At 39.4% G+C, this 27,020-nt stretch overlaps 1 protein-coding gene across 1 annotated transcript in view; it reads left to right on the top strand.

Moving 5' to 3' along the window:
- Positions 1-21,012, top strand: part of LOC144616990 (uncharacterized) — a 126,703-nt gene extending 105,691 nt beyond the window's left edge. Inside the window, exon 3 of the mRNA XM_078450527.2 lies at positions 20,908-21,012. The gene's annotated coding sequence lies outside the window, so the exon portion shown is untranslated. The remainder of the gene's footprint in view (positions 1-20,907) is intronic.
- Positions 21,013-27,020: the final 6,008 nt, after the last annotated feature.

The following is a 27,020-nucleotide window of genomic DNA, read 5'->3' on the forward strand; positions in this document are numbered from 1 at the left end:
TCTTATGTGTAGCTGTAAAGAGGAACCCGGAGCTTGGTAAAAAAAAAAAAAAATTACCTGGTGATACAGATTTTAGGAGGTACTGATATATTTCTAGTTGGAGCTATGGATGGGGAGGAGTTCAAGATGGAAGGGTGAATAGACTGATAAGAGAAGGAAGGGAAGGGAAGTAAGGGGAGGGTCAGGGAGGGAAAAGTCAAGGAGAGAAGGTATGGGAAGAGAAATAATAAAAAAAATATATAACATAATAAAAAAGAAGATACATAATATATAAAAATACAAAACATAAAAATAAATTTTAAATTTATAATAAAACATAAAAATAACAAAAAAGAAGAGCAATAGATACACTTTTGAGGCCATGCTGAGACATTGAAGAAGTTCACTGATGCTTTTTATTTGATCAAAAAGTGACAGCTCAAGTCATTTGCTACCAAGCAAGGTGGCAAGGATCTTAAGGAGACTGCTGATGTTTGAAATGGTTACTGAGGACTGAAGGAAGGTGAGCTGACTAAAGTCTGTTTGCATGACTTGCTGAGTTGTTTCTGGAGCTTAGCTAAACTTATTTCAATGTTGTGAAAGGATGAAAACAAATTTTCCAAGAACAGACATGCTTGATAATTATGGATCCGGCTAATCTAGACATCTCACGAAGACAAGAGCGTATATATAGGGCTACTCATGAGTTAGATCATGATTTGTGTCCTTGTTTTATAGGAAAAAAATATTCTGAATTATAAACAACAAACTATAAAACAAATTTTGGCACTTGATCTACCGATGGTTCCTCTGTCTTTTAACGGCTTTTATTATCTGGTCCCATTATTATCTAACCTTGTTTTTGACTGTACTTCATATCTCCATGGTCTAGTTAGCCAGTTTTTTCACTGACTCAATACTTTACCTTTCGGCCTTCACTTATGATCTTCTTTTTTCACTTGAAATACAGGCTGTCTTTCTAGTCCTTCTGCCAATAGCACTTACCGTGAAATGGTGTGTGCATGCCACACCATAATGGCTTCAGTCCATATTAATTTCTTTCTTCTTTGAATTACCGTATCCCTTATAGCTGCACCACCACCTAAGGGAGTCATTAACTGTGAATTAACTTGCATCATTATCTATGGCTTCTCACGTGTTAGTTTTTTCAGCACTCCTATTCACTCATTCAGTTGATATTTTTATTATCTCCTATGTGCCAAGGACCTACATAAGGGGCTGAATATAATCATATTCAAAACAGAAGCAGGCATTATTTCTACTTTGAATCTCCCACATCACATAAAGTAGTGCAGAGTCCATAACTGGCACCTAATAACACATGCTATTGATTATCTTATGATGCAAGATACATATCCAGGCTATACTTGATGCTGGTGTTGAAGTCTGGAGTGAGAATCCAGGCCCCACGGTACTAGATATACTATAATGTGTGCTTTTACTTGAAAATCTATTGGCAGGACCCAGATGCTTTCTAGAGAACAAAGAGATGCTGAGTAGAAGACTGATTTTAGTCTTGGAATGTAAATGCTTCAGGTGATAGCAGACATTTGTCAGACTAACGAATGGGAGGGAACCAAAATACAGCCTGCAGAGTATTCTGAAATTATAGGTCACCATGCTGAGAAAATACAGAAAGGAACATTCTGGCTTTCCTGGAAACTGAAAGATACCCCAACTCTGCAGCAATTTGCAATAAATTTGAAGGTGCCTTGTTGAGCTTGTTGAGCTGTTTCTTGTTAAGTAGAAACAATATCATTTATGGAGGTCCTGGGACCTACTCAAGATGAAATTAAGCAGATTCAAAAACTACTTGCTTAGAATTTTTTGGATAAGATGAGGGAAGGGGAGAATGGATCAGTGGACAAATCGACTCACATTGGTATCTTTATATCTCCTCTTCTCATGGTCAAAGAGTAGACAAAATTTGTTCTGAGATCAATAGTTATTTTTTCCTATGGACAAGATAACTTTGTTACATGTACATGTGAGTGTATGTATGATGAATTTAAGTGTGTAGAGAATGCTGACTTTGAACTGAGGTGAAAGTTAACTGACAGACAGCTATAATTATGAGGCTGATAACCTAAGATTAGATATGACTATGGGATTAGACTTTTCACAATAAAATGAAAATGGAAAAAGGAAATGGAAAAGGAAAGAAAAAACAATGGGAAAGGAGAGAATGAGGAAGTTAAAAGAATAATCTTTTGTAGTTTGGTGGAAGCATCGGAATTTGTGTGGGAGTGGAAGCAGTGAGGCAGAAGAGGTCCAGGAATTGGTTAGGAGTGGTTGGTATAGCAGCCTGTAGAATTTGACCAAGACTTGGAAGATTTGGGAGAGATGAGTTCTAGTGTTCACTGGTGAAGAAAAGAAAGAGACTGTGGGCATAGAAGTATTTAGGAACAAGCCCAGGGCATTAGGGACCTTCAGGAAGAGAAATTTCATCTCATACCTGAGGATGATTGTGTTGAACTTGACAGAAGAAGACCAGGCCCTCATCATACTCTTGAGGAAAGTATTAGCATTGTTTTTATTTTCCAGATGAGGAAGCTGATTCCTGGAATGAATCAGATGGAAAATCCAGGAATTGAACCTCACTTTTATTTATTTATTTTAAAGAAGTTTTTAATGTTTATTTATTTATTTAAGTAATTTATTTTTTTAACTTAATTTTATTTTTTTTAATTTACATCCAAATTAGTTAGCATATAGTGCAACAATGACCTCAAGAGTAGATTCCTTTATGCCCCTTACCCATTTAGTCCATCACTCCTCCCACACCCCTCCCAGTAACCCTCAGTTTGTTCTCCATATTTATGAGTCTCTTCTGTTTTGTCCCCCTCCCTGTTTTTATATTATTTTTGTTTCCCTTCCCTTATGTTCATCTGTTTTGTCTCGTAAAGTCCTCTTATGAGTGAAGTCATATGATATTTATCTTTCTCTGACTGACTAATTTCACTTAGCATAATAGCCTCCGGTTCCATCCACGTAGTTGCAAATGGCAAGATTTCATTCTTTTTGATTGCTGAGTAATACTCCATCATATAGATATATACCACATCTTCTTTATCCATTCATCCATCGATAGACATTTGGGCTCTTTCCATACTTTGGCTATTGTCGATAGTGCTGCTATAAACATTGGGGTCCATGTGTCCCTTTGAAACAGCATACCTGTATCCCTTGGATAAATACCTAGTAGTGCAATTGCTGGGTCGTAGGGTAGTTCTATTTTTAGTTTTTTGTGGAACCTCCATACTGTTTTCCAGAGTGGCTACACCAGCTTGCCTTCCCACCAACAATGCAAAAGAGATCCTCTTTCTCTGCATCCTTGCCAACATCTGTTGCCTGAGTTGTTCATGTTAGCCATTATGACAGGTGTAAGGTGGTATCTCATTGTGGTTTTGATTTGTATTTCCCTGGTGATGAGTGATGTTGAGCATTTTTTCATGTGTTGGTTGGCCATCTGGATGTCTTCTTCTTTGGAGAAGTGTCTATTCATGTCTTCTGCCCATTTCTTCACTGGATTATTTGTTTTTTGGGTGTTGAATTTGATAAATTCTTTGTCGATTTTGGATACTAACCCTTTATCTGATATGTTGTTTGCAAATTTCTTCTCCCATTCTGTCAGTTGCCTTTTAGTTTTGCTGATTGTTTCCTTTCCTGTGCAGAAGCTTTTTATTTTGATGAGGTCCCAATGTTTATTTATTTTTGAGAGACAGAGCATGAAAGGCAGAGGGGACAGGGAGAGAAGTAGATCCAAAGCAGGAATCCAAAGCAGGCTCCAGGCTCTGAGCTGTCAACACAGAGCCCAACATAGGGCTCGAACTCACCAACTGTGAGTTCATGACCTGAGCCGAAGTCAGAGCCTTAACCAACTGAGCCACCCAGGTGCTCCTGAACCTCACTTTTAAAAATACACAAGCCCCTTTCTCTTTCTGTTGGTAGATATGAATTCATGTAATATCCACAGGTAGGAAGAACAAGGAATTCTGAGTCAGATTATTCAGCCTTCACATCCCCAGTGATTTTATCTCCATCCAAGGCTTCACTTTCACCTCTTAAATTGGAGATGCTTAATCTAAGTTTGACTTTTCTTCTAAGTTGCATATTTAAAGTTGTGACTGTCTATTGGGATCTCCACCTGGGTGACTTTCCTCTGAAGCACTGTTTCCTCATATCTCTGTTTTTCCTCACTAATGCTTTTTTTGTACCCAAGTTCAAAGGCTTAGAGTTGCCTTGCCTCCTCCCCATCCCTTATGCTTCACATGCAGTCCTATGAATTCTTTCTCTCAAAGTTTTTCAAAATTGTCCTTTCTTTATCTTCTCCTCCTTCTATCTTCCATCCCCTTACCTATAATTCTGATTGTCACTCCTGCTCTGGACAATTGTAAAATTCTTCATCTGGTATCCTTAATTGTGGCCTCTTCAACTTCCTTTAATTCCTCTTAAGTCTCATTGAGAAATTAATCACTCTAAAGGTTCAGCTTCAGACATATAGCGCTGCTGCTCAGAAACCTTTGATAGCTTCCCATTGTTTCATAAATCAAGTACAAACTCACCAAATACAGTAAGCAATATTTATTGAACATTTACTATATCCTAGGCACAGACTGCAGCACATGGATTCTTTATTTAAAATTGAAAACAGTTCTATGAGGTAGGCCCTTCTATTGTGTCATTTTACAAAAAAGGCGGTTGAGGAACAGGGATGCTAAGTAACTTGCTTAAGGTCACACAGCAAACAAGGAGGCCAGGACTTAATTCCAGGCACCTGATTCCAGAGCTTATGCCTTATGTTGCTGTATCAACTTAGTTGCCACTTTTTAGCAGTGAAAACTAGGCTATTAGCAGACTAATTGAACACATCCTGTTCACAGATATATTTGGTGTCTCCTAAATGTTGTTTGTGAATTTTCTTCCTACCCAAATCCCAAACTACAAAATTCTTTTTATCCTTAAAGACCTATTCAAATTGTACTTCCTTCATGATGTCATTCACAAACCCTCCAACCAGATGTGATCTTAGACTCCTTTGAAACTTAAGCTTCAAGTATTATAATCACTTGTTGACTTTATTGTTGCTAATTAAATCCCATTTTCTTCTAAGGCAGGAGCTCTTTTCTTACTCATGCGTTGTGAAATGCATTAAGTTGGATGTTTTGATACAAAGATCCCAGAAAAAAACTGTGATGCCTCAGGGTGTTATATTCTGTGCCTGTGTCTATATATTTATCTTCTTAGTCAATGGACACTTTAAAACTACCCTGAATGGAATAGACATCTAGACCATAATGGGCTTCTGGCCAATGTAAACAGGTGATTACTAGGGGATGAATTTAATATAAAATTGCTTGGCCCCTTCCTGACTTTGGCTATCTGAGTCTAGTTTTAGTGGATTAAAAAAGAGAAAGTGCCTCACCAAACTAAATAATTTTCTTTTAATCATGAAGTCTCAGCAAATTGTTTTCAAAGCTCTTTCTAATCCTCCTAATTATACATAGGCTCCTCTTCAACTTTCTTCCTAGATTTTGTCATTCTTGGGTGACACATTGAAGGTTAACCTTCAGCACTGAGCCAAGTTTTATACTTCAGTTTACAATTTACTAAAAACTTAATTGATAAATAATGTTGACTGAAGTGGAAAATTGAGGAGCTATCTTAGTGATTCAGGCCCAAGCTAATTTTTTTCACCAGGAATATCCAAATAACCAAAGCAAAATATAAATAGGATCATTTGGATTCTGATGCGCTCATTGGAGCTCAAACACAGAAAATTTAAGAGCAATAGAGGTTCTACTTATTTGTTCATTCAACTAATATTGATAAAGTACCTACCATGTGGTAGGGACTTCACAAAGAGCCAGACATATATTGGTGAAGACAAAATTTCAGGTCCTTGCTCTCCTCTGTTTACATCATTCATTCATTCTGTGTTGATTGTGAAACTTTGCTCACCCAAAGAGAGGACCAACTGGAAGCATGCTTTCAAAAAGGGTGTAGGTTCATTGGATAGATATGTAAAGGGTCATTAAGGGGGAAGTAGAGTTATTTAGGAACAGATCCCTCTCCCTGTGAGTAATAGCCTACCCTGTCCTCACCAATGACCATAACCTCCCTGCACAAAATTCCTCTGTGACATGACTGGACCTCTGTTAGACTGACTGGACCACTAGTTTATCTTAGTCTAGAAATGTTTATGTTCCCTTGTCCCTTTTTCTTGTTAACAGAATGATTCAACTGTTATTTCAATCCTCCACTCAAGTGTGCAGCTAAACTTTCTAACCTTTAATTTATGTGGTCATTCACAACACATCCATTGATTTTCTTTTTCAGTTTAACCAGTCTGCATGATGCTTATACCCCCTAAAGTTAAGAGTATTGCAGGTTTCAGTTACTGTGTTTAAAATAATGTAAACACCTATCCTGAAGTTTTGGTTTGACAGTTTTTTAAAAATTACTTTTCTGTGTTCTGAGCTACACTTTCATTCAGGTGTCAGTAGGTGGCAGCACATTATTTTTTGTTCACTGGAGGAAAAAGGGGAAATCGATTTTTCAACAAACCCTGTTGTGGAAAGCCAGCCTTAGCTAGAACAAAGGCAAATAGTTTCCATATATAATCTTCATTATCTCATAAAAGTTTTCCTTTAATTCTATGCATTATTTTGTATTTGTTGTGCCTTTATTTCAAATTCTATTCACATTATCTCATCATTGGCACACAATTGTATGTACCAAATTAGCTTTATTTAGGTTTTGAGAAATTAGCCTTTTGTAATTAAAGAGCCAGTTAAGGAATGAAAACCCTGAGTAATGTGAACTTGTTCTGGAAAGCTATCTCTGAGCAAATGTTGGACATTAGGGACCCAGGGGCTAGAGAAAAGTTGTCTTCTCTATGTCATTTTTCAGGATTGTGGATGTACCTCCTTAGGGCAAAACAGATGGAAATAAAAATCACTAATCTATTATTTAGCTCTTTGGACCTTACCTCTTTCCAAGGATTTTGATCCATGCCAGTGCTTTTAGAGAAAGGGAACATATTTGCTGTTTAAAAAAACTCAATTTTGAAGGAATGTAAAACACTTGCGTTTTAAAGCTAAAAGACTTCCAAACTTCAAAAAAAAATGTATAAGGACGAAGCAATCAGTTCAATTCAACAAATACTTACTGAGTGCTTGTTCTAGGAAAGACTCAGTTTTGTCTCCTTTACTACTCACACAGAACACTTCTTTCTGACTATTCTGGTCACCAAATGTGTGGGTTCTTTTCCCCATACCAAGCAATTCTCTGTGACACCAGGTAGGTGTTCTACAATTTAACTCAATTCTAACAATGTCTACCTGGAGATAGTGCCAGATTCCACAGGTTAAGGGCTCAGTCCCACAAGACTGCTCCCATTCTATTTCAGATGCCAATCACAAGTTCTGTCTGACTTGGCCACAAATCAGGGGGTCCCACAACCTCCTCTCAGGTTCAGTTAATTTGCTAGCGTGTCACACAGAACTCAGGGAAACACTTAAATGTTTACGAGTTCCAGATCAAGACAGACATAGGGTGAGGTCTGGGAGCATCCCAACTGCAGAAGCTCTGTCCTCATGCTGTTGGGTGCTTCACCATTCAGGTCCACACCTGCAAGCTATCCAAACCTCTTATTACTGGGTTTTACAGAGGTTTTCTCATGTAGGCATGATCAATTACCAGCTCAATTTCCAGCTCCTCTCCTCTCTCAAGGATGTGGAGCAGGGCTGAAAAGTCTAAACTTCTAATCATGGGTTGGTGTTTCTGGTGACCAGCCCCCATCCAGGAGCCATCTAGGACATACCCAGAGTCACCTGATTACAACAAAAGATACTCCTCATGCTCTTTCAGTTAGGAATTTATAAGGGTTTTAGGAGCTCTGTGCTAGAAACTGGGACCAATACGTATATTTTCTATCATATCATAGTGCTCCTTTATTTAATTATCCAGCAAACATTTTTTGACTTTTATTCTGTAAAGGGTATTATGCTGGCTGCTATAGAAATACCAAATGAGTGTGACATACTTCCTGCCCTCTGGTAATTATTCTAAATCAGAGGGTAAGACATGTAATACAAATATAAGGCACATGCGTGTGTTCAGGAAACATTTGTTGAATTAATACATTGCCATAATAGTTGTTAAAAGGTGCTATGGGGCTTCCAAGGGGGGAAGTCGAGGAGACAGGTTAGGAAAAGGTATGTGGAAGATAGAGTTTCTGCCATGGCTTTGGAGGGTATATGCAATTAAGGATCAGTGAGGCAGAGGCTCTCGTAGGTGTTTGGAACACAAGGAGCAAAAAGCATATAGGGAAACAGCAGATAGTCCAGTGTGGCTGTAAAGTAGCTCAAGGCATCAGGCTCCCACTTAAAGAATCAGCAAGGCACACGGTGGTACATAATAACCCCCTGCCAATGCAGTTACTAAATCCAGAGTAAGGGACTAGATTAAGGGCCCTCCAGGGTGGCCTTTGGCATTCAGAGCCCGGTCCCTTATGAGGTAGGGACAAACCCCTTGTTCTTCCTTGTCAACCAAGTTAACAATTGGTAACAATTTTTCTTTCTTTGGAACACTGATATTTTTTAAATGATAAATACTTAGTAAAAAATTCAAGCATTCTAAAAAGTATGAGTAAGAAAAAAAATACCTCAAATTTCATCACTTAGGAAATAATCATTGTTAACATTAGATATCACTTCAGATCCCTTTCTTTGCAGATATGCAGGTGAAAGGCTGTCTGGCTAGGAATAGTTTTGCAAAAATGGGACTATAGTACATGCTAATTTTACATAAATTATTAAATTTAATTCTACTTGAATTTAAAAAGTAAAACAAGAAACTATGATCAAAATGAAGGAATTATGGAAACTTAGGTAAATGTTTCTTTAATTTTAGTTGCCTTAAAAAATAGATAATAAGGGTGTCTGGGTGGTTCAGTCAGTTAAACATCTGACTTTGGCTCAGGTCATGATCTCATGGTTTGTGGGTTCGAGCCCCACATCAGGCTCTGTGTTGACAGCTCAGAGCCTGGAGCCTGCTTCAGATTCTGTATCTTCCTCTCTCTCTGCCCCTCCCCTCCTGGTGCTCTGTCTCTCAAAAATGAATAAACACTAAATAAAATAAAATAAATAATAAAATAAAATGAAATAAATTCATGTGGTACAAATTTCAAAAGCTGCATGTTAGTGAAAAGTCATGAAAATTCTCCCTTTCACTCTATCTCCCATCTATCCAGTGTTCTTCCCCAGAGGTATCCATGTTACCAATTTGTTGTCCACCTTTTCAGAATTCAGTGTTTTTAAAATTCCTTTACCACAAAAATATTAGTCCCTAAAATTAAGGAAAACTGATTGTAAGAGATTTATAAAAGATTACAAAAGGCCATAAAATTTTGGCGCTATTATGTTTCAATAATTGTGTTTTAATTTTTTTATAATAGTATCTAATGCTGGGTACTATACTAAGAAATGTACATGAATTATTACATTTGCTACCCACAACAACATTATCATCTTCAAGGGAACTGAGATAAATACTTTGTTTGAGGCCAAAAGTCAGAGTAGACAGAGCCAAGATTTAAACTCAGGTGGTCTAATTCCTGAACTACCCGCTGAATACACTGCTTCCTTTTAATACTGAAGAGAATACCAGTGCTTTTCCCCTGGCATATCCAGGTTGATTTCATCTCTGGTAGTTTTTCCCAAGAAGGGCTGTATCTGCTAAGGCCTCTCATGGTTGAGAATGTGTACTATTGCCTTTATTCTCAAACAACAAAAACATCTGGGTATTCCTGAGTCACACTTTCTTTCCTTCAGAATTTTGTAGACAAAGAATCAACATTATCCTCCTTGATTCTTGTGGAGAAGGCTGGCCAGTCTAATTTTGTTCTCTCTTGTAGGTGACTTATTTGTTCTACCTGGATTCCTTGAACTCTTCCTTTTAATCCCCAAAGGTAATTGGCCTAACCAGGCTATGTATTCATTTTAATAATTATCTATCAGTTTTTCCAGGAACATGGACTCCCTATTTCATCTGCAAAATTACTTGTTCATTACTTTTGGGAAATTTTTCTTTTAAAAAATACCTGTTGGGGCACCTGGGTGGCTCAGTTGGTTAAGCATCCAACTCTTGATCTCAGCACAGGTCCTGATCTTGCAATCATGGGAGAGTCCCATGTCAGGCTCAGTGCTGAGCATAGAGTCTGTGTGGAATTCTCTCCATCTCTCTCTGCCCCTCCCCGTTCATTCTCTCTTTCTCCCTCTCTCTTTCTCAAAATAAGTAAGTAAAACTTTAAAAAAAAATAGCTGTTTTATCTTTCATTTGTCTGGTTCTCTACATCAGAGACACCAATTATCCTTGTATAGGATCATTACCATCTCTGTTTCACATCTGTTACTTCCTCTCTGATTGTCAAAATCCTTTATCCTTTTTCTCTGAATGTGCAGTGACAACACTGAACCTTCCCTCTCTATCAGCACTGCGATTCCATTCTCAGTCTATTTGATCTTTATCTTTTGCATATATTAGTTCTCTCATGGTGTTGTTTGGGTCCTCAAGTAACAGTCAGCCCTATCCCTTTTACCTCTGCTGTTTTACAAATTTTTGTCTTTGAAGTCTTATTGTGTTTTCATATAATACAAAAATACTGGCAGGGAAATTTTTTTAATTTTTGAGTCATATTTTCTTTCAGACTGGGTCCTTCACCTTTTATATGCTTCTTCTTATTTGTTCACCTTTTAAATTGTTATTATTTTTTGCTGTAGTATATTTGCATCATCATCATATCATTTATTTTCCTCTTGTTCATGCTTAACAGAGAAAACGTTTGCCAAGACCTTCTATTTACTCTGAGATACTTCCTTCCCATACTACCTAGGATATGTTGTTGTCCTCTCCAAGCTGCCCGAGGTGTGCATAGAGGGGATGGGAATAGACATCAGCTGGAGCTGGGTGCAGCCTTTGAGGGGAAGTCAATGCATACCTATTGAATCTCTCTCTCTCTCTCTCTCTCTCTCTCTCTCCCCCTCTCCCTCTCCCTCTCCCCTTCCCTCCCTCTCCCCCCCTCTCTCCAATGATACACATTAATTCCAAGAAATGATAAAATCTACATTTATATTTCAAAAGAAAAACATTATCCTAACTACAACATAACCTGTACAGCTGCTTCTGGAAACATAGGGATGTTTCTTTCATTATTATTCAGGAGACAGTATAATGTGGTGCTTGAGAGCACAGCCCCTTACATTCAAATCCTAGCTCTGCCACCTAACTAGCTGTGTAACCATGAACAAGACACTTCTGTTTCTAAGCCTCAGCTTCCAAATTGGGGAAAATAATAGAATCTATCCATAGAGCTGTTTTGAGTCATAAATGGATTTGTACACAGGAAGCATTTAGCACAGTGCCTGGCATACAGTTAATGATGTAATAAATGCCAAAATGCTACTCTCATCCAAAAGAGTAGCAGTAATTTTTCCTCCTGTTTTCAGAGTTTGATCCAGAACCTTTATGAGTGAGAGCCATTAAAGAGCCATCCACCTTCTGATAGTGAATCTTGGCTAAGCAAGGAATAAAGAAGATCTGAAAGTAAAAACATGCATCACATACATTGATGGTTAGAATGTAAATGATACAGTCATTCTGGAAAGCAGTTTGACAGTTTATTAAAAAAATGAAACATACAGTTACCATTCAACTCAGCAATTGTACTCTTGGGCATTTGCCCCAGAAAAACGAAAACTTATGTTCATACAAAAACTTATACGCAAATGTTCATAGCAGTTTTATTTGTAATAGCTAAAACTTGGAATCAATCCAGATGTTTTTCAGCAGGTGACTGGTTAAACAAACTGTGGTACATATAAGCCATGAAATATTACTAAGCAATAAAAAGGATTGAACTACTGATACATGCAATAACTTGAAGGAATCTCCAGGGAATCATTCTGAGTCAAAAAAAACCAATCCCAAAAGGTTACATGCCATATGATTCATTTATATAACATTTATGAGAGGCCAGATTTTCCAATTGGAGAACAGATTAGTAACCACTAGGTTTTAGGAATAGGGGTTGGGGGGAAGGGAGGTGGTGTGATTATAAAAGGACAACATGAAGGATCCTTGTGGTGTTGGAACTATTCATTATCTTAAATGTAATGGTGGATATTCCAACCCACACAGGTGATAAAATTGTGTGGAACTTAATACACACAGATGCAAAAGAGTACAAGTAAAACTAGGGAAATATAATCAGAATAAATAGGTGGGTGGTGTCAATGTCAATATACTGATTGGATGTGTATTATTCTATAGTTTTATAAAATGTTACCATTGGTGGAAACTGGACAAGGGATCTCTCTTTCTCAATTATTACTTACAACTGCATGTGAATCTACAATTTTCTCAGTAAAAACTCCTATTAAAAAGTGAAGGGGGGTGGGACTCCTGGGTGGCTCAGTCATTTGAGCATCCAACTGTTGATTTCGGCTCAGGTCATGATCTCAGGGTCATGGGATCGAGCCCTGTGTTGGGCTCCATGCTGAGTGTGGAATCCGCTTGAGATTCTCTCTCTCTCTTTCTCTCTGTGTGTCTTTCTCCTCCACATCCACTCCTCTCCCCCACTCACTCTCTCTCCCTAAAATAAAAAAATAAATAAAAATAAAAAATGAAGAAGGAAAAATTGCCTCAACCTCCCCCACCCAACCCCCAAGACAAAGAAGGAGGAGGAGAAGAAGGAAGAGAAAGATAAGAAATCTTTCTTTACTTTTGGACCCTCAGTAGATTTTCAGGCAGAAAATTCTTCTGTAATGTTTAAAGAGGAAGAGAAGTGTAAGAATATATTCTATTCTTTGGTGCTAACAACTCCCCTCCACAGTGGTATGGATGGGGGCACTGGCAAGGAGTGTTCTGCCAGCTGAAGGAGGGTAGGATGGGAGCAGGAAAAGAGCCTCTAAATGATTTTGAGCAAAGAGGTGATCCAATGTGTCACACAAAAATTAACCATGGTAGAACTGTGATGTGACATAAAGTAGGTGTTTGGGGTACCACCTCATGGTGCAATTTTGGAGGTGCTAAACACTATCCTCAGTTTAATAACCAGCTCTTTCCAGCTTCAGTGTTTGAAATTTGCATGCAAGACCATCCTTCTATTAAGGTTTGGAATATCCCACTTGCAGTGCCCGGCACCATCTGCAGTGCTGATGTATTTCATTCCGGGTATCAGTGTCCCTAGTTCACGTCTGTCCAGTTAGATTAAGATCGTGGAGTAAAGGGATGCATAAGAGATAATGAAGTTTGGTGGTAGAGGAGAGGGTCAAGAAGTGCCAAAATATATTGAGTTGCCCATGAGGATGGTATTGTGGGGTGCACTGTAGGGTTCCAAGCTGTCTAGGAAGCCACTCGAGGGCACTGGAGGACTATGGAGAACTTGGGAACTGATGTGGCCAGTGCCGCATATTCTTTGTATATGTCATTTTGTTAAATCTCACAACAACCTTCTGTGAGCCAAGTGTTGTTTTCTATTTCAAAGAGAAAAAAAACTGAGGCTCTGATAACTTAATTTGTCCAAGAGCACATCGTTAGAAAGTGGTGATGCCAGGGTGTCATTGGAGGCTTCTGAACACCAATCCAGAACTTTCCTACTTTCCCACATCACCTTCTGCTGGGCAGTTTGACTTTGCTCATATTTTATATTTTATATTTAATTAAAAATTCATCTCATGTGGGCTGTCTGGGTAGCTCAGTTGGCTAAGCATCCAACTCTTGTTTTCAGCTCAGGCCATATCTCACGGTTCATGAGTTGGAGCCCCACGTCTGGCTCTGCATGACAGTGTGGAGTCTGCTTGGGATTCTCTCTCTCTCTGACTCTCTCTGCCCCTCCCCAGCTTGCACAAGTGCATACACATTTGCTCTCTCTCTCTCTCTCTAAAAAAAAAAAAAAAAAAAAAACTTTAAAAACATCTCATGATAAATTAGTGCAGATCCTATACATTTTGTAAACGCCAAAGGTAAAAAACCAAACCTACTCTAGTTACTCTAGTTTCTTCTCCTTTCAGTGTCTCTGATCTCCTTCTTAGTCAGATTTCTGGAAAGAGCTACCCCCATATTTGGCCACCACTTCCTCACTTTCATTCATTCTTCACTCCCTCCAGCTTTATCCCCACCGGCCACTGAAGGTGCTAGTGCTTGGGCCACCAAGGGCCTTACACCAGTGAGAGGAGTTTTATTGGAACCTTCAAGAGCTTTCAACATGATAGGTCAATGCTTTTTAACAATGGCTACATATTAGAATCACTCACAGAGCATTAAAAAATATATATCCGGGTCTCAGATATTTTCCCTGAGAAAAAGATTTCCTGAGACTGTGGTTCAGTTGGTCTAGGGTGGAACTTCATTAACAATGGGCAGTACTCAGGGGCTTTAAGTAGGATAGTAACATAATTTGATGACTTGAACTAGGATTGTAGCCTTAGGGATGGGGAAAAGTAAGATGCATTTGAGAATAGATTCAATAGAATTCAGTGACTGATTGGATGAGGGGAGAGGCAGGTGTCAAGATGATTCATACGTTTCTGGCATATGTGATTGGTGGTTGGTGGGACCATTTACTAGGATGCAGAACTCAGGAGAGGACGCAGATAGGAGAGAGTGGCAGATGGGGCTCGAGAGCTCAGTATTGCCATGTTAAGTCAGGCATGTTCATACCTATACTCAGGTAGAGACTGAAGCACATAGTTGAATATTTGGATCTGGAGGTGAGAAGAGAGTCAGACATTGTCAGCATTGGTAAAAAATAAGACAACAGTCTCAAAATGGAGTTGCTTATATTATGCCTCACCTCACCAAACCAAGATTTAACTTAATTATAGTTTCAGCTCTCCCAGAAATAGAATCTTAAGCCAGTCAATCAGGAATTGCCTTATCTTCACTACTTAGGTAATTGGTCTGACGGACCCCTGCCATATCCAAAAGGAAAGTAAACTTGTAACAACCAATCTGCTTTTTGTCTGGTATTACTTTCTTGTTTCTTCTCTATTCTGCCTCTAAAAAGTCTTTCATTTTGCACAACTCCTCAGAGCTCCTTTCTGTCTTCTAGACTGGATGGTGCTCAACTCATGAATCATTGAATAAAGCCAATAAGGTCTTTAAAATATATTTGACTTCAGGGGCGCCTGTGTGGCTCAGCCAGTTAAGCATCCAACTTCAGCTCAGGTCATGATTTCACAGTCTGTGAGTTCCAGCCCAGCGTTGGGCTCTGTGCTGACACCTCAGAACCTGGAGCCTGCTTCAGAATCTGTGTCTCCCTCTCTCTCTGCCCCTCCCCTGCTCATGCTCTGTCTCTGTCTCAAAAATAAAAACATCAAAAAAAATTTTTTAATATATTTGATTTTTGGGGGCTGCCTGGGTGGCTCAGTTGGTTGAGTGTCCACCTTCAGTTCAGGTCATGATCTCGTGGTCAGTGAGTTTGAGCCCCGTGTTGCGTTCTGTGCTGACAGCTCAGAGCCTGGAGCCTGCTTTGGATTCTGTGTCTCCCTCTCTCTCTATGCCCCTCCCCTGCTTGTGCTCTGTCTGTCTGTCTCTGTCTCAAAAATAAACATTAAAAATTTTTTAGTATATTTGATTTTTTAACAGCATATAAGATTGTATAAGGCCACGGGTGGATGAAATCTTAAATGGAAAGAATAGAAGAGAAGAGAGAACAGGGGCAAATCCTGTAGAGTTCTTTCATATAGAAATCAGTATAGAAAGCAGATCCAGTAAAAGAGACCATGAAAAGAAGTGGACAGTGAAATACAAGGAAAACTGAGAGTGTGGCTGCCTAACATCGAAGAGAGGAAGAAATCAAAGAGGGGGAAATTATGTGTGTAGTTGTTCTCTGCTTGCCTGAACATTAGAATTAACTGGGGAGGCTTTTCTTCCTGTCTCCCTATGCCTCAGCTATCTCCTGGCTAACACTTTTAATCCTTAGAGTCCTGGCTTCAAGGTCCTGCTCTCCAAGCCCCATTATCAAAATAGTCCTCCTGTCTACTCTCTCATACTGTCTGTGCTTTCTCTTCTCAGCACTAAACAGGATTTGTAATAATAAATTTACTTGTGTGATATTTGTTTAAAGATGGTTCCTCTACCAGATAATAAACGTTGTATGAAAGAGCAGGAATCATGTTGTTTTGTTCACCTCTCTATTATCAGGGCTTTGCATGTACATGGCATGTAGGAGGTGCTTAATAAATGCTTCATGAGTAAATGCTTATGGAAACAAGTGGAGACTCTGCTTGTTTGTTTGTTTGTTTTACCTTTACCAAACCATCTATTTTATTACAGAATTTGAGTCATGCTAGACAGAATTTTAATCCAGAAATCTTCTACTTCATTTATTTGGAAGTTTTTTAACTGATTCATATTTCAGGATCCTTCCTTCCTTCTTTTCTCTTCTCTTTTCTTTTTTCCTTTCCTTTCCTTTCCTTTCCTTTCCTTTCCTTTCCTTTCCCCTTCCTTCCTTCCTTCCTCCCTTCCTTCCTTCCATCCTTCCTTGACAAGCCAGGTGACACCTTTATTACTGTGGGGGTTGGAGGAGTAGTCTCTGGGGCTCTTGGTGGGTGGGTCTGCTTCCTCCTCACTGTCACTGGCTACTGGCTGCACAGATGATGCCCATTCTGCAGATGGCTGTGGTTTGCAGATGGGGAGCAGTACTTGTTCTTGTGGATCATGTGCCAGATGCTGCTAAGGGTGTCCTGGGTGTTCTGGTTGATGGTAATCCCCAAGTAGGAGGTGGCCAGCTTTCACTGGCCAGATCTCTACTTCATGACCACTAGGGGCACCTTTGCCCTGGGCTGCTAGCTCCTCGCCCACAGTCTTGTGGTGTATCACACCTGTTAGTAGCAGCTATTGAGAGTCTCCAGATTGCTGTGTTTGGTGCTATGTGTCTGCTTGTTCCTCTTGACTGGAAAATGAGAGCAGTTCCCCATGAACAGCTGTTGTAGAGACTTGGATGTGGAGGCAGCTCCTCTTGCTGAGGCAGTGGGAGCTGGAGAGAGCAGGGTTTCTTCTTTAGAGAAGAAAAAAAAGTATGCTTATAGTTGTCACTCCATTGACTTTGTGCATAATTTGGGGGATAGGGAATATACAGAAAAGAGTTGACATATTCCACTATTTGCGTAATCAACACACCTTTCTCTTTCTCTTTCATCAGATACTTTATTAATAAAGTTAATTATAAAGAAAACTACTGTTTTTCATTTACATTATATACAGTACTCTCTGAACACTTCTGATACCCAATGCGTCTGGGATTTTCTTTACACCAAGCATACTGCAACACCAACCAGCTAGGTGTCCTGCAATTTAACTCAATTCTGATACTACCTGATGAGGGAGCATAAGGCAAGCTGAGGGTGAAATACAAGCTAGCACTCCCGATCCCCAGGTGGGATATGTGTGATATTCCTCAGGTACTCCTGGTTGCCCAAGAACAAAGGAAAGGAAAGGGAACAAATGGTTAACTGATAGACATCACAGTCAAACAGGACATGGGTCTCAATCAGTTTACAAATATCTTAGTAAATTACAAGAAAAAAGGCAATCTTATCAATAGCCTAATCTCCAGAAACCTATAGACTCAGTTTCTTGGAGTTCCTAGTATTACCCTCCCCTTCATAGTGATGTGGGGAATGAAGGCAAGAAGGAAAAGAGAGTAAAATTAAACATCCCATTAACAGATACTTGAGGCAGGCAGATTAGAACAGTTCTCTAGGAACTCCCTACTGTCTTAATGCTAATGCTTTGCTAGAGGGAAAAACAACCTTAGCTTGACAATAGCTAGGCCTTCAGTTACCCTGTAAATCTTCTTTAGCATATGAAAATCCTTTTGGAAGCTTCCCCTTGACTTTACCTCCCCCAATTCCCAAGTATATAATCAGTATCTCCTTGTGGTCCTGGGCAGCTCTTTCTGCCTATGGGTCCTGACCCCGAGCTTTAATAAAATCACCTTTTTACATCAAAGACGTCTTCAAGAATTCTTTCTTCATGGTAAGCTCCGAACCCCACCATCACGCCAAAACCTCATCACTACCTATCTGGAAATATCATCAGATCCCATAGGTTAAAGGCTGTCTCACAGGACTGACTTCCCCCACCCCTCACCACTACTGTCCACTCCTACTTTAGATGCCAATTTTAAGTCCAATTTTCGTGATGTTGGGCAGTGGCAGCAAGCCAGGGCTCCCGGTCACAAGCATACAATCACAAGGGTAAACAACTGATAGACTTATAACCACTTTGTATTCATACAACCATTTTGTCTTTCACTTTCAGTACAGTATTCAATAAACTGCATGAGTTATTCAACACTTTATTATAAAATAGATGTGGTGTTAGATGATTTTGCCCAATGTAGGCTAATGTAAGTGTTCTGAGCATATTTAGGCTAGGATAGGCTAAGCTATGACATTTGGTAGGTTAGACATTTTAAATGCATTTTTGACTTATGCTACCCTTCAACTTAATGATGGTTTTATTGGGACATAACCCCATCACAAGTCAAGGAAGATCTGCATTTATTTTTTATTATAAGTTTATTTATTTATTTTGAGGGTGAGAGAGATCAGGGGAGGGGCAGAGAGAGGAGTGAGAATCTTAAGTAGTCTCCACACCCAGGCCAGAGCCTGACACAAGGCTCAATTCTATGACCCTGGGATCACGACCTGAGCTGAAATCAAGAGTCAGACACTCAACCGACTGAGCCACCCAGGTACCCTATTTTTTATTACAAATCACAATATCACAGGGGCGCCTGGGTGGCTCAGTCGGTTAAGTGTCCAGCTTCAGCTCAGATCCTGATCTCAAAGTTCATGGTTTCTGACTGTGTGCTATCAGTTCAGAGCCTGAAGCCTGCTTCAGATTCTGTGTCTCCCTCTCTCTCTACCCCTTCTCCGCTCACTCTGTTTCTCGTTCTCTCAAAAATAAACAAACATTTAAAAAATAAATAAATAAATCACAGTATCACAGAATGAGTTCTGGAGACTTAACACCTACACCCAAGAACATCATTTCCGTAGTGGAGAGTCAGAGGATTTAGGGACATCTATTATACTTTGCTATGCATTAGGTGCTTTCCATCTCATATCTGGTTTATTCCTTTTAGCATTTATGGAAGGTAAGCCTCATCATCCCCATTTTGCAGATGACAGACAAAAACTGATGATCAAAGGATTACCTAACCTGCTAGGGTGTGAGATAGCACAGAGGTCCAGATAATCAAATCAGGCCCACAGGATCATATATCTCACACAGTAGCAGGCTTTGCCAATAGTTTCAAGGATACAAATAACTTCAAGGCACTGATGAAGCAGGGAGAAGTCTGGGACCCACCAACACAGCTCCCAGGGCATTTCCTGCTGCACTGGCTCTAATTTTGGCCCTAAGTAACAAATAGGATCTCTACATGATGTGCTCAGTCACATCGCTTCACCCAGAAGAGAGCCGTTTCTTTCATGACACATCTCCATGTTATACTCCAATAGTTAAATGGATTACATGACATTTTTTAGGGAGGAAAATTACATAAGTTATAGATCTGATTACCATAGTAATCAATCTTAAACAGATCAAGCTCATCCTGCCCAAAGCATTCCATAGATAAGGATTCTCCCACTACAAACAGTGCTGGTGTGTTTGCTTAGATGTCTGTGTTACATGCTTACAAGGAAGTTTGACCAAATTATCTTCTTTCTTTCCTAGGGGCATTTCCTCAGGAAAGAGAAAGAGTGTGTTACAGGCTTGCTGTTAACCACCTTGCCAAGGTGGCAACACCAGTAAATGCCAGAGCTAGCATTCAAACCCAGTTCTGTCACTTGCAAGCCCGTTCTTTCCAAGGCACCATACTTTCTCTAGACTTCAGGAGGACCTAGCTTTGGGACTTCACAAGTATTCATACTTCTTAATGTGTCTCCACTCTTAATTTTCACGAACATTGCCACAAATAGTCCTTCATAGGGTTGTTTCTGCTGCTACTTACTGACAACCAGTCTGATTTGTAGAAGAGAGAAGAGAGAGACCAAAAAAAAAAAAAAAAAAAAGATGTAGAGAAGAAGGGAAGGACAATTAAACTTATTTTATTTGAACTGGATGTTGAAATGGGTGATTCTTCTTTAACATATAGCTGGATAATAAGTATTCTAGTCACTTTATTAGTTTCCATAGATGATACAGTGGTTGTTTGTTTATAAAAGCACAATAATCATTGGCATTTAATTTTCAGGATATAACAGAAACTCCTCATACTCCTCATTATAGATAATGGTGTGTTATAGTCAGTTAATACCAGTTTCTGAGAGCCCATTGTGAGCAGTGATGTCACTCACAGTGGCTGCTTGAAATGGGCCATTTTAGCAGTATTCACACCACAGAAGGGATCAAGTATGAAAACCAGGACTTCCTCCCCACCCACCCACCCCCAATGCCAAAAGCTGGTTGTTGAATGTTTACCAGCACATCAGTATTCATAGATAGATATTCAAGGCTTTCCCATTCTTGTATTCAGGTTTAATCTGTTGCCAGCATTAGAAAGTCAAATGGAGAATCAAAATATTAACTATAATAGATAATTAAAGTTTAAATGTATTGGATTTTCAGGGAAGGGCAATAAATAATATCCCTCTCTTTGCCTCCTGAGTTTGGAACTGACAGAGGGATAGAAGACCAATATCTCAACTTAATTACTAAAAAACCAGATTAGAGGCCACAGCATAGCTCTGTGCCCATGTGGGCTTCCTAACTCCTTGTCTCTACACTGAGTTCACACATCCTGTTGCAGGCAGGACGGGGCCATCACAGACTATGAGGCCCCCTCCACTTCCTGAATGTTTGAGCTAAGAGTGTGTTTATCCTCAGGTCAGGACATTCAGAGCCACGGAGAGACTGAAAGAAAGAGACAGACAGAAGCTGCCCCTGCGACCTCAGGTCCTGCTTCCCAGGTGTTGCAGTCACACTCTTTGGGTGAGTCACTTCTCTTCCCTTGGGTGGGGGCAATGACAGGAATGGAAGGGAGGGCGGAAGCTCCTACTGTCTGGGCCAAGGCAGGAACTTGAGTTGTGGAAGAGAATATATTTTATTTTAATCCCCTTTCTTATACCATTTAGTAAAATCAGACATTGATCATACATCAGACATTTCACTCTGGAATGCTGTTGAACTGAACAATTGAGGTGAAAGGGTGGGGAGGTTTTCATATCTTTTTTATGAAAAGTAGTGGTGGTTACTGTGGTGTATTTTACCTACAGAGGTACTTAAAATATATGGTAGGTAGCTTTGATTTCTCTTTCTCCTTTTTAAAAAGTTGTTAACAAAGTGGTGCCTGGCTGAATCCGTTGGTGGAGCATGCAATTCTGGGTTGTGAGTTCCAGCCCCAAGTTGGGTATAGAGATTACTTAAGCATAAAATCTTAAAAAGAAAGTTAACAAAGATTCTCAACTTATGTCTTTCAATGTTAAAATATCAGACCCCTTTGAGCATTTTCATCAAGCAACCAGTTAATTCATTGAAAAAGAGATAATCAGACCAAGCATTTATTTAAATGACTTATTGTTTATCTGAATTGCCTCACTGCTTAAGAGAATTGACCTCAGTTCTGTCGGGGTTGTTAATCCAGCAGCCCTGTGGATACAGACAGCCTCTTTTTCTCTGTCAAATCACAACATAATAAAGTTTTGTCTACATTTCCAGTTTTGTGTGGAAATGTTTGAAAGAATCCACAATCCAGCATTTTTTGTTTTTGTTTTTGTTTTTAATTGTGAGTAAAATACATTATCCTTTGTGCTGAGCATTTTATTTTATTTTGGGGGCCTATGATAATTTCAGGCCTTTGTATGTCTCCTGGCTTTTCCTTATGGTCCAATGAGGTCAAATTACCAAATGGAATATCTTTATATTAGACTCATCTAACAAACATGTCCTTTGAAGGATGGCTGTTAATCTAAGAAGCATGTACTATTTGACAGGCTGATTTTGGGGATCTCTAGATTACGTTAAAATCCAACCTAGGCTGGTGATGACTTGGCTGTAGACATCTGCAGACTATTTTCTCATCCACGGGAGATGAGGTGGTCCTGTCTCAGTGCCACAGGGCCTCAGAGCTGGTACCAAGTGGCACCATTGTTGGAAGGCCCAGTGGGAGGCCAGGGACAGGGTAGTCATCACTGGGCTACATCTCTGCGGCCGGGTGAGGAAACACTGGTACACCATTGTAAGGCTTGTTGTCCTGCGCATGTGGCCCCCAAATGAACAGTACCAGGGCACCTCAGCTCTGGCATGAAAGGCAAACTCAAGCCCACACATCACTTAGGAGAATCAGTGCATTTTTGTCTTTGATTTGTTTGATGGACTTCGTTTTAGGAAATGTCTCATTTCCCAAGTCCCACTGAAAAAGTATCATATTGATTACAAAATTTTGGAGAGATTATTATTAGTAATGTGATTTTGCTACAGTAGCCTTATTATAGAAATACCTTTTTAAGATGTTTATTGGAAATAATAGACTCTGGTTTGCATATAACTTACATTAAATTGATATGTTATCCATTTATAGTAAAAAATCATAAATGCCTCTTCACATCCTAATGCTCCTTCCCATACAGAATCCTTGAGCACCATTTCTCTTGAACTTAATCCTCCTCAGCCTCTCTGTCCTCTTCACTTCCGAGACAAAAAAAAATCATTTGTAGGCAGGGCTGTGATTATACATATGAAACAATGACATTTCAGAGATGATACAAAGATGAATAGACTATTAAACCCCACGTTTTGGTGAGGTTGTGCTTAGAAATCCAGCTGATATTGTTGTCATCTTTTTATGACATGCTTATTAAATAAGATACATTGTAATTTATAAAAAAAGTTTTAAATGATTATTATTGAAGACAGATTGTTCACAGTTATCTCAATGACTGAAATTCTTCTGATTTGTAGACTTATGGCATCATTTTGAATTCTCCTTTGTCACTTATTCAACAAATATTTTATGCCCCAGATCACACTGGGTATTAGGAATATAGGAAGGTATTTGTGGACCAAGAGACTTGGGTTTGTCTCCTCCCTTATGGTAGCTCATAGTCTAGAAGTGAAAATAAACAAGGGAGGAGTTACAATACTCAATTGTAATGGTAAAACAAGAGCAGAGTAGCCATCCTAGTTAGGTTGAAACTGAGGTTTGGCTAAGTTTAAAGTATGAAACAAACCAACGTTTCTTTCCTTCAGAATCTACTTTATCTGCACAAAAGAGTGGATAAAAACTTGGAAATGTGTTTAAAATTCAATGTAGATATATTCAAACATATTTGGTACAGGTGTGTGTGTGTGTGTGTGTGTGTGTGTGTGCGCACGCGCTACATTTGAAGTGTGTCAGGGGACATGATACAGTCACATTGCAGGAAGGTTGACTCTGGTATGATGACCCAAATTTAGCAAGAGGACTGACTGAGGGATAGAGAGAAGTTTTTGTTTCATATATGGTGTGGCAATGGGCTCTGTACTCATTTAACCTTTTCTAGCGTGCCTGGATCTCTGTGTGTGAATTTAAAATTCCTCTTGTTTTGAAGTTCAAGTAACTCTCCACAGTGGGACCCTCCAAGTAACCCACAACAGAGAATAAAGTGCATCTCCTTCACTTTGTGAAGGAGCACAGTAAAGATGTCTAGCATTAGTAGTCAAGGCAATGATCAGTAATCTGAATCACAGTAGAGACCATGCAGAGCTTGGAATGACTGAGGCCAGTGGTTCTGAATGGCTCGGATTACCAGAGCGAGCAGACACAGCCATATGCCATCACACACCTTCTCCATGGTATTTCTCTAGTTTTGCACCTTTCAACATTGTCTAAGATCCCTCACAAATATTGCATGAAATGGCATCATAGAGACGAGTGCAAATGGAGACTCAGACTGATTCTTAAGTGTATTGAAAGATCCTCCTTGGAAACCCCCATAAACTCCCAAAGGATCTCACAGTGGTGTTCCTTTATGAACTGGTAGTGGGTTAACACAATCAGGATTCAGTATAAATATTAATGAATCCTCTATTCACAAACTGGGAAGAACTCTTAATGTAAACCTAAATCAAATTCTTGTTTTTGTCAGCTTCCTTTCCCAGTTCCAGTCCAATTCTCCCTAGATGCCCTTTATACTGGATCCACTAGTTACTTAGTTATCTTAATTCTCTTTCAAATTGGAATCCTAAATAGATAAAGCCAGGATTCATTGTCTTGATATACACATATCATTGCCTGTGGAAAGCAGGGGAGGTACAATGTCAGTGGCATTTTTAAAGAGGACCATCCTTAGCCTCATCACTGATTCGAAGACGCAGTTCCTCTTTGATAGGTGAAACAAGGCACTTCTCTCTTGTAGGCTGCTCATCTTGTACAACATCTGACATTGTCAATTATGAAAGCAACTCCCCAGTCCAGGAACAGTATTTTGGAATTCATTCTAAAGAAATAAATCACTTAACAGACAAATGGGAACAAAAGGGAAAAGGACCAAGATTTCATATTTTACAATGTTTTCTTCACAATTATATGATATGTGTCTTCATTTTTAGGGTGATAAGAGGGCACTAATGAGAAAGAAAATCAAATATGACACACAAAAACCAAGCTTGTGTTTGCCAAATATAAAGAAGATTTGAACTGTGAAATATTAATTAAGTTGTGTTATTATGTAATCACTCCTTATTTGAAAATAGGTAAAATTACTTTTAAATTGTCAGAGGTACTTAAAGGAATATGCTACCATATATTTAGATGTATATGCATCTTTTAAAATAAAAAAGAGATCTGAGGCCAAGTTTTCCTTTAACGTGTTTTACCAACGATTGGTACATGTGAATTAATAGGTACTCGGAGAGTTTAGAAATCCTCTGCCTCATTAGGGTAACTGCCCTTTTCCCTACAATTAAACATTTATAGAAGTCCCTTTGTTTAGGAACTACAATACATAGAATGAGCAAGCTTTTATGCTTTGATATATGTGCCTCTATCCTTCAATGGATTCCATCCCTTTGGTAGTTTTAAAAACAAGGCCTCAGATTCTTTGATCCACCTTCCATTAAGAGGAGGCATCTATGTTCCATTCCCTGAATCTGAGGAGATTTGTGACTTCTCAATCAATAGATGTAAATGTGTGTAAATGGTGCTGTGTGACTTCTGAGGCTAAGACAGAAAAGACATTGTGGCTTCTGCCTTGCCTCTTGGAGCCCTGAGCTGCCATGTAAGAAGTCTCACTACCTATGACCACCATGATGGACAGGCAACATGTAAGTGCTCTGGTGGACAGTCTCAGCTGACTCCAGCCTTCCAGACATCCCTGTCAAGGCATCAGACATGCAAATGAGCCATCTTGGATCCTCCAGACCTACTGTATGCCAGCTGACTACAGAGTGGCCTCCATCAACACCATGAGAAATATATAAATCACCCAAAATCAGTCAAAAATATTGCCTTTCCTTCGCATCTCAATTATTATGGCTTATTTCATTTAAAAATCCCATTTCAATTAAAAGTTTTCAAGTAGGAACTAGATAAATAGAGAAAATGTCTCCTTCAAATCTTTTCAAACCCATAAAATCATGCTATAACAAAATAGTTGTTGTTTTGAGCTATTATGTTTTAAGGTAGTTTGTGCCCCATCAATAGATAAGTGGGACAATCTCCTTAGGAGCTGCTTTTGGGGTAGGCTGTTCTGCCCTGAAATTATGTGTTCTTACTTTTGAAATTGCATTTTGTACAGTATTGAATGTCTGGGGTTAAATGATGTCAAAACAGTCTTGCCAGTACTAACATCTCACTTACCTCATGGCTTAAATTGGCTCTTATTGGCTGCTCTGGGACCTGACCACCAATTAGGAATTACATGTGGCTTCTGAATATCCAAACATCTAACTAATGAGTGGAGTTCAACTGTTTGCTGGTTGGGAACTGTTTATACACTGAAAGCAGCTGAAGCTCTAGGAAGGAAGACAGCTCCACAGGTCGATGCTGTCTGCAAACTGAGCAGGCACAGCTGCAGAGGAGTAGCAGGGGGAGCCACATCAGCCTCTCCCCAGCACTCACCTCCACGCTCTGCTCCACAGTGGCCGGGAGCCTCACCCAACAGCACTTACACGCTTAGTAACATTTTCTGTCTCTTCCATGGTGTCTACCACACTCTGCCTTGAATTTTACTTATTCCTAGATGTTTATTGCCTTCTTCTCTACTGAACTGTAAGCTCCTGAGAGTGGGCGTTATGCTGTTTTAATTTTCTATCGTTGGACAGTGCACGCTGCCTTACGAGGTAGACATTTGTTGACCAAATGGATGTTTCTTTCCTAAAATGACTGCAGTGGCCAGTGGATAACGTTGTAGCTTTCAACTGCCAGCCTGTGGAACCTCTCCTCTCTTTTTTCTTCATGATTTAGCACCAACGAATATTAGAGCTGGCTGGGAATTTAGAGAACATAAGCAGCTGGAGGAACTGAGAACAGGGGCTGCTGGATGAGCGTGAGAGCTGGGACGCGAGCCCAGGTTTCCTGGCTCCGCACCAGAGCTGCTTCCACCAGACGAGGCAGCCCCTTCGTCCCACTGATGTACCTGTTATCTCCAGCCTGGCAGTGGCGACAATATACCATAAAGTAGCTGTTCAACAGATTCTCTGGCCAGTTCTGCATCTATGACCACTGTCCAAAGTCCCTCAATTTTGCTTTTCCATCCCGTCTCAATTAGTGTAGTTCTATGTTAAAATGAGCTGTTAAAAGCTCATTTTCAAGTATTAGTTTTCAAGTAGGAACTTGGAAGAGCATCTCCTTCAAATAAAGTGTTTTTCTAATGCTCTCATGCCCATATCATATGCATTCATTGATTCAGTGGGTATTCATCACATATTTATCATTGGTAATGCAACAGATGGCTCGGTGATGTTTCTTCTATTTATCTTATTATCATTTATTATTTTAATTGACTCAACATTATCATTTG

This window comes from Panthera onca, chromosome B4 (assembly GCF_046562875.1).
Source record: "Panthera onca isolate mPanOnc1 chromosome B4, mPanOnc1 haplotype 2, whole genome shotgun sequence".
Classification (NCBI taxonomy): Eukaryota; Metazoa; Chordata; class Mammalia; order Carnivora; family Felidae; genus Panthera; species Panthera onca.